The sequence below is a fragment of the Giraffa tippelskirchi genome, chromosome 1 (assembly GCF_054371585.1).
Source record: "Giraffa tippelskirchi isolate mGirTip1 chromosome 1, T2T-mGirTip1v1.2.pri, whole genome shotgun sequence".
Taxonomy (NCBI): domain Eukaryota; kingdom Metazoa; phylum Chordata; class Mammalia; order Artiodactyla; family Giraffidae; genus Giraffa; species Giraffa tippelskirchi.
This window is the reverse complement of record NC_137275.1, coordinates 206,501,395-206,509,814: the sequence shown is the minus strand read 5'-3', so window position 1 is coordinate 206,509,814 and position 8,420 is coordinate 206,501,395. Positions and strand designations below refer to the sequence as shown.

General features: G+C 38.5%; 1 pseudogene; it reads left to right on the top strand.

Moving 5' to 3' along the window:
- The first annotated feature begins 241 nt into the window (after positions 1-241).
- LOC145516510 (bile acid-CoA:amino acid N-acyltransferase-like) overlaps positions 242-8,420 on the top strand; it is a 28,378-nt pseudogene continuing 20,199 nt past the window's right edge.

The window sequence follows — 8,420 nt, the reverse complement described above, 5'->3', positions numbered from 1 at the left end:
GTTCTTCTCATCAGGTGGCCAAAGTATTGGAGTTTCAGCTTCAACATCAATCCTTCTAGTGAATAGTCAGCACTGACTTCCTTTAGGATGGACTGGTTGGATCTCCTTGCAGTCCAAGGGACTCTCAAGAGTCTTCTTCAACACCACAGTTCAAAAGCATCAATTCTTCAGCACTCAGCTTTCTTTATGGTCCAACTCTCAGATCCTACATGACTACTGGAAAAGCTATAACTTTGACTAGATGCGCCTTTGTCGAGAAAGTAATGTCTCTGCTTTTTAATATGCTGTCTAGATTAGTCATAGCTTTTCTTCCAAGGAGCAAGCGTCTTTTAATTTCATGGCTGCAGTCACCATCTGCAGTGATTTTGGAGCCCAAAAAAATAAAGTCTGTCACTGTTTCCATTGTTTCCCCATCTATTTGTCATGAAGTGATGGGTCTGGATGACATGATCTTAGTTTTCTGAACGTTGAGCTTTAAGCCAACTTTTTCACTCTCCTCTTTCACTTTCATCAAGAGGCTCTTTAGTTCCTCTTTGCATTCTGCCTTAATGGTGGTGTCATCTGCATATCTGAAGTTATTGATATTTCTCCTGGCAATCTTGATTCCAGCTTGTGCTTCATCTAGCCCAGCATTTTGCATGATGTACTCTGCATGTAATTTTAATACAGAGGGTTAGGAGTCATCATTTTTCAATCTTTCTCTCAGGCCTTTGTTCAAGGTCTAATGTCTTCAGGCATCTCTACTGAGGCCTCTTTATGCACGGAGGAAGGAATTCAGTTCTTTTTTCCCTCGTAGCCCTTTCCCCTGTTCTCTTCTGACTCCAAATTGCTGAATCCTTTGGGGTTCCCTCAGCTGTGAGGTCACTTCCACGTCTGGCTGATCCAACAACCCTCCTTGATCCCTGTCTTGTCTCAGGCACTTTCTCCCATCATAGTAAGTGATCAAAGGGGTAACTCTGGTTTTTGGCTTGTCACTTTAATCAGCCACCCTGACACCTGGCAGCTCAGCTCTCTGTTTCCTCCAGCTCAGCTGACCTCCTGACAGTAACTTTAGGTTATTTTAGTTTGCTTACAAATGATCTTTTATTACTTGAAAAGTAGTAATCCAATAATCTTTCAACAATATAATTCTATATTCCATTCCCATCTTTCTGTCACATTTTATTTCTATGTATTCATAGGCTCCACAATGCATTTTTATTATTTTTGTTAAACAGTCTTAATTATATTTAAATACACACATGTGTATGCATACATAGTAAAGATTTTTTAAGGGCTTTATGATTGTCATTTTTTGTGTTCTCCATCCTTTCCCACAGATCCAGTTGTCCAGCTGGTATCATTTCCCTTTAACATTTCTGCATTTCTTACAGTGCTGGTCTCCTGCAGACATATGCCTCAGGTTTCTGTTTTTGTTCTTTTTTTTCCTGGAAATGTCCTTATTTTGCCTTCATGTTTGAAGTGTATTTTTGTTAAAGAATTTAATTTTTTTTTCCTTTAAACATTTTTGAGATTCATTTTATTGTCTTCTGGCTTCCATTGTTTGCGATGGGAAGTCAAATTTATTTGTATTTTTTGTTCTCCTATAAGTCATGTTTCGATTTTCCTCTGGTTGCTTTTTAAGATTTGCTCTTTATATTTTATTATTATCAGTTTGACTATGATGCCACAGTTGTGGTTTCCTTAGGATTGTTTTCTTTGTAGTTTGCTGAGAATCTTGCAATTGTGGCATGGTGTTTTTCAGTGATTTGGGCAAAATTTCAGCCATAATTTTTTTTAAACATTTCTTCTGTGCCTCTCTCCCTCCTCTCTTTCTAAGGCACCAGCTACACATATATTAGAGCATTTGCAATTGTCCTACACATTTCAAGTGCACTGTTCTTTTACACCCTTTTATCTTTTTGGGGTTTAGTTTGGGTTCTTTCTCTTTTAAAAAAAATATTTACTTATTTGACTGTGTTGGGTCTTAGTTGTGGCACAAGGGATCTTCGCTGCATCATGCAGGATCTTTCACTGAGGTGCTTGGGCTTAGTTGCTCTACAGTATGTGGAATCTTGCTTCCCTGACCAGGGATTAAACCCGCATTCCTTGCCATGAAAGATGAACTCCCAACCACTGGATCGCGAGGGAAGTCCAGTTTGGCTATTTTCAGTTGAAATGACCTTAAGTTTATGGTCCTTTACTCAACTGTTTCCTGTCTTTTATTAAGTCTATCTAGTGAATTCTTCATTTCTGATGTTTTATTTTTATTTCTGACTTTATTGTTTGGTTATTTTTTGTTTAGAGCTTCTGTGCCCATATGAAATTCTCAATCTCTTCAGGTATTTTGTCTACCTTTCAAACAGATCCTTTAGCATTTTTAGCATAGTTATTTTTAAAATTAGCCTTTTTCTTTGAGACAGTGGTAGATTCGTATCAGTTGTAAGAAATATAGAGTGAACACATGACCCTTTACCCAGTTTCCCTGTGATAAAATCTTGTAAAATTGTGGAACAATATCACAACATGAATATTGACATTGACACAATCAAGATATAGAATATTAGTACCACCACAGTATTCCCTCCTAGTACCCTTTATAGCCAACTCCCCCCATCCCAGTCCCTGAACCTAGGCAACCACTAATCTGTTCTCCATAATTCTGTCATCTCAAGAATGTCATATAAATGAAATCATACAGTATGTAACCATTTAGGATTGGCTTTTTAAAATTCATATTATTCCCTTGTAATTCATACACGTTACATATATCAATAATACAATCTTTTTTAAAAAATTGCTGAATAGCGTTCTATTGTATCAAAGTTCCTGCCTGATATATACACTTGTTTGTTGTTGTTGTCATTTAGTTATTAAGTTACCTTGAGCCACCAAGGGAGCTGATATATACACTTCTATGGGTAAAATATGTAGTTGGTGGGAAGCAGCTGGATAGCACAGGGAGCTCAGCTCAGTAATCTCTGATGACCTAGAGGGATGAGATGGGTTACAGGGAGGCTTAAGAGGGAGGGGATATATATATATACTTATAGCTGATTCATGTTGTACAGCAGAAGTTAACATAATATTGTAAAGCAACTATGTTGTTGTAGTTTAGTTGCTAAGTTGTGTCTGACTCTTTGAGACCCTATGTACTGCAGCATGCCAATTATACTCCAATTTAAAAAATAAAAGATCTTTCTCCGCAATATACAAACCATGAACTTCCAGATGTTCAAGCTGGTTTTAGAAAAGGCAGAGGAGCCAAATTGCCAACATCCACTGGATCATCGAAAAAGCAAGAGAGTTCCAGAAAAACATCTATTTCTGCTTTATTGACTATGCCAAAGCCTTTGACTGTGTGGATCACAATAAACTGCGGAAAATTCTGAAAGAGATGGGAATACCAGACCATCTGACCTGCCTCTTGAGAAACCTGTATGCAGGTCAGGAAGCAACAGTTAGAACTGGACATGGAACAAGACTGGTTCCAAATAGGAAAAGGAGTACATCAAGGCTGTATATTGTCACCCTGCTTATTTAACTTATATGCAAAGTACATCATGAGAAATGCTGGGCTGGAAGAAACACAAGCTGGAATCAAGATTGCCGGGAGAAATATCAATAACCTCAGATATACAGATGACACCACCCTTATGGCAGAAAGGAAAGAAGAACTAAAGAGCCTCTTGATGAAAGTAAGAGAGGAGAGTGAAAAAGTTGGCTTAAAACTCAACGTTCAGAAAACTAAGATCATGACATCCAGTCCCATCACTTCATGGCAAATAGATGGGGAAACAGTGGAAACAGTGTCAAACTTTATTTTTGGGGGCTCCAAATTCACTGCTGATAGTGACTGCAGCCATGAAGTTAAAAGACACTTACTCCTTGGAAGGAAGGTTATGACCAACCTAGATAGCATATTTAAAAGCAGAGACATTACTTTGTCAACAAAGGTCTGTCTAGTCAAGGCTATGGTTGTTCCAGTGATCATGTATGGATGTGAGAGTTGGACAGTGAAGAAAGCTGAGTGCCAAAGAATTGATGCTTTTGAACTGTGGTGTTGGAGAAGACTCTTGAGAGTCCCTTGGACTGCAAGGAGATCCAACCAGTCCATCCTAAAGGAGACCAGTCCTGGGTGTTCACTGGAAGGATTGATGTTGAAGCTGAAACTCCAATACTTTGGCCACCTCACGCGAAGAGTTGACTCATTGGAAAAGACCCTAACGCTGGGAAGGATTGGGGGCGGGAAGAGAAGGGGATGACAGAGGATGAGATGGTTGGACGGCATCACTGACTCGATGGACATGGGTTTGGGTAAACTCCAGGAGTTGGTGATGGACAGGGAGGCCTGGTGTGCTGCGATTCATGGGGTCGCAAACAGTCGGACACGACTGAGCCACTGAACTGAACTGAACCAAAAAAAATTTCCTAACTATCCATCCTTTGGAATATTTCTGTGTCTCCTCCTAATGAATGTTTCCTCTCATGATCAAGGGTCAATTTTCCTGCTTCTTTTGTGCCTATAATTTTTTTTGTATCCTGAATATTTTGTCTAAAATAAAAGCAATAGCTAAAATAAGTAATATTTGCCTCAAGAAAAGAGCATACTCCTGTCAAAATGTTAGAATTAGGGGCTGAATCAATCTGATGTGTAGTGGAGCTGGGTATGGGCTTTGTTGGGGCTTTATCTGATTCAGCACACCACTGGCTTCAAATATTTGGGGGATTAAGCCCTTCTCATTAGAAGAGCCTAGGGTTTCAACATCAGTGAGCTTCTGGAGATATTTTTTGAATGTTATTGTCATGTTGCTAGCTTTTCTAACTGTGGAATATATCTCTCTGATTTACAATCCTTGTGGAAGGAGGGTAACTAAGGAAATGTCTTTGCTCTGTCATTCTGCTCCTGGCTTTCTGAGCCAGGGGATATCTCTCTATTTTGCTACTCTGCCTCCATCCTTTGGAAGGCAGCTGCCTTACTTTATATAAAGGCCTGCAAAGTCTCAGGGGGATTTCTCTCAGCCAAGTCTGAGCTTTGACTCTGATGCATTGTCCCTGAGCACATTGTCAAGTCCTATAGAGAAGGTTGGCAGTTGGAGAGAGACTTACTCTGTCACTGGAGTTTCTCAGAATTCTAATCTAATCAAACCAGCCCACACACATCCATTAAAAGTGCATTAAATTTTCTGTGGATTTCTCTATTTTTTCCCCTATGGGTTTTTTGTGGTTGTTGTTGCTGCTTTGCCATGACTGAAAGTCACTTTGTAGGAGTGAAAATATCTTCTAAGAGGAGCTTGTCACTTGCTAGAGTTCAATTCATTTAGATTCTTTGCATTCTTGGCAATCTAATGAGTTTAAAAAAACAAAAGAAAACAAAAAGCACTTCTGTCTACCTGAAGGGCTTGTCAGTTTCTAGTTTTGCTTAGGACTGAGTAAATCCTAACTATGAAGCTATGAGTAATTTTTTCCTAGGGAGCAATATATATCAGCTTCCTTGTTCTCCATCAACACTGTATTCTCATTCTTTTGAAAAGATCCTTAAATTTTTTCATGTTCTTTTGAGGTACAGTTTTAGATGCCAAAGCATTCTGTTTACAAGACTTAGAGAGGGGATTAGTAGTGGAGTCATCTGTTCCTTACAGAAAGATGTTCATCAAGTCTCCCTGTTTTCATCCCCACCTCTCACTCGTATTCTCCATTGCACTTGATTTTTCAGGGGCTCTAGGTGGCAGATTGTGAGGTCTTTCTTAGATGTGTTAATATCATTCATGCATATTTTGACTACTGCTTCCTCAACTTTGGTTCATTATTATTATGAAATTTATCACCTTGCTTTATAGCTTCTAGAGATTTGTTGAATGCTCCTAGGGATCATGAACTAGAAGATTACATCAGGATATATGCTAACTAACTGAAGAGTTAGAGCTGAATCCCAAGCAGCCTGATTCCTGGTCCAGTTTACTTTTATTAACCCTATCACTGCCTATTTCATTCTCCCATATTTCTTTCTGTGTTGAGATTTACTGAAGGCATTACTGAAGAATTATCCAAGATGTCACACTGTAACAGTGGTTCAGCTGATAGCTACCCAAGCAAGTGCTCTTATTGATGAGCCAGCACATATCCAAGATACAGGCCTGACTCCATTTCAGATAGATCTTCTTTGAGAATCACTGGAAGATGAAAAGGGGAACCTGTTTCATTCTCAAGCCAAATATAGGGCCAATGAAGTTGGTGAGCATGCACCTTTTCTTGGAGGTTATTATGTAGGGGTCTACCCATGGGTCTCCTTTGGTCCCTGAAACCTGAGAAGATATTTAATTAGACTGTTGAAAAGAGATGTGATGAATAGCCCTTTGCAGGTCCAATTAAAACTTTATGATTCAGATGTAATGGTAACCCACGTTGCCATCACTACTCCAAATGTCAGTCTGATTTTGGAGAGGTAGTATGTAGCACCTGGTGTCACCCAGATCCTAGTCAAAGAAGGCCGCCTTCAGGGAGCCTGCTTTCTCCCTCCAGGCGAATAGAATTACCATGGTTATTGTCATGTTTTTTCCCCCTCTTTTGAATTCCTTCTCCTCCTAGAAGTTTGTCTTAAAAATGGATATATAGAGAGTATTCCTTTCCTGACTTAGAATCAGAGTTAACTTTCGAACAGAACAAGAATATGGTGATAGCTGTAGTTCAACTCAGGCTTTATCTCAGCAATTCTGGAGCCTAAGGATATGGCAGCAGTTTATTAGAGTGCCTGCATTTTGGAATTTCCATAGCTTTGGATTTATGTGAAATTCATTCACAGTGAAGCCTGGCTATCTGAAGATCCTCATCCTGATATAGAACTGTGTCCCTGGTTTTTTGGGGAGTTCTGTCATGTCTGAATTTTAATTTAGGCATAAGTCATTACTTGACTGCCACAATAAACTGATGATATAATGAATTGAAATATTGTAAAAAACACAGAGGATGCAAAGGAACTTTATACCCTTTAGTTGCATAAATATTGCATATTTATAGGATATTCCATAAACCAGCAGCTAATATAACATGCTTCCTAATGGCTATAGAATTTATCATAATTTCTCATAGTAATCTCAACATATTAATAAGTGTTTCAAAACATCTGTTGGTACATTTCTCAGAGTTTATTATGGGACTGGATGAAGCAAAGTTAATTTCCTAGAAATAGCCCTTAGTAGGTCCAGGTTTCATGTATATGTGAGGTAGCTTTGATCTGGAATCAGGATGTATTTCCTCTCTCTATTACTTTTTTTTCTAATAGTCACCTTCTAGAACTGAGACAAGGAAACCTGAAGTGTTAGAGGTGGTTTCTGACAACATGGAGTTGTAGGTGTCACAGAAGGGAAAAAAGCTTTCTTTTGCAAATTCACCATGATCCATGCACTTCTTTTGGGTAAATTTGAAATTTTTTATACTCAGTATTTAGCATATAGACAACTTTATTGTGTATAGGGATCAAAAGTAAGTGACACAAATCCCTTTGCCTCTAATATTAAGAATCTGAATATTAGTGCAGGGCTTTCACTTTCGGATTATGTGCTGGTTTAGGTTGTGCTAAGAGGTATAAACCCTCTTAGACATTGTGTGTGCTGGGTCTCCTGATTTGGGTCCTTATTTTGTTGGGGTACAAAAAAGGGTTGTGTTGTGTGGGGCCAAAAGAGTTAAGTCTAAAAGAAGTTCTCAACAACATTTTTCCATAATAAGATGCTCAACATTCTTAAGTACTGTCAATCAGAAGATGCAAAAACATCTCTATTCATATAGTCAAATAGTATTTTTAAGCCAAGATATAATCAATATCACTTTGTTTCTTCTTTTCTCAAGGTGGGAAAATATAGCAATATTTTGTTTTGAAAATTCCCAATACTCCTTTAAACTAAGTCCCTCTTCTCAGATATGGATAGGATCAGGTTTTCTTAGCTAAAATCACTAATACCATAATAGAATAACCCGAATAAGGGCATAATAAATTACTTTCAATATGTGGGCTCTACTGTATTTTGGAAGCAAGCTGCCTACACAGTAAGTATAGAATGATACCCTGACCATCCCTATTTTGGTGTAAAATGTCATCACTGTATAGTCAGATGAGTATAACAGAGCAATGTTAGGTCAGGATTTTAGATAATATAATCATTTCAATACATTTTTTCTTTTTAAAGCCATATAACTTCTTTGAGAACCCAATTAAATCTGTGGGCACGCTCACCAGTAAAATGTACATATAAACATATATAGTCTTGCACATTTCAGGACCTTCACTGATTTCCTGATGCCTATTTGTGTATCTCTTTATAGGTTAAGAAGCCATGGCCTAATTTCTATGGCTTTCTTTACTGCTACTGCTAAGTCGCTTCAGTCGTGTCCGACTCTGTGCGACCCCATAGACAGCAGCTCACCAGGCTCTGCCGTCCCTAGGA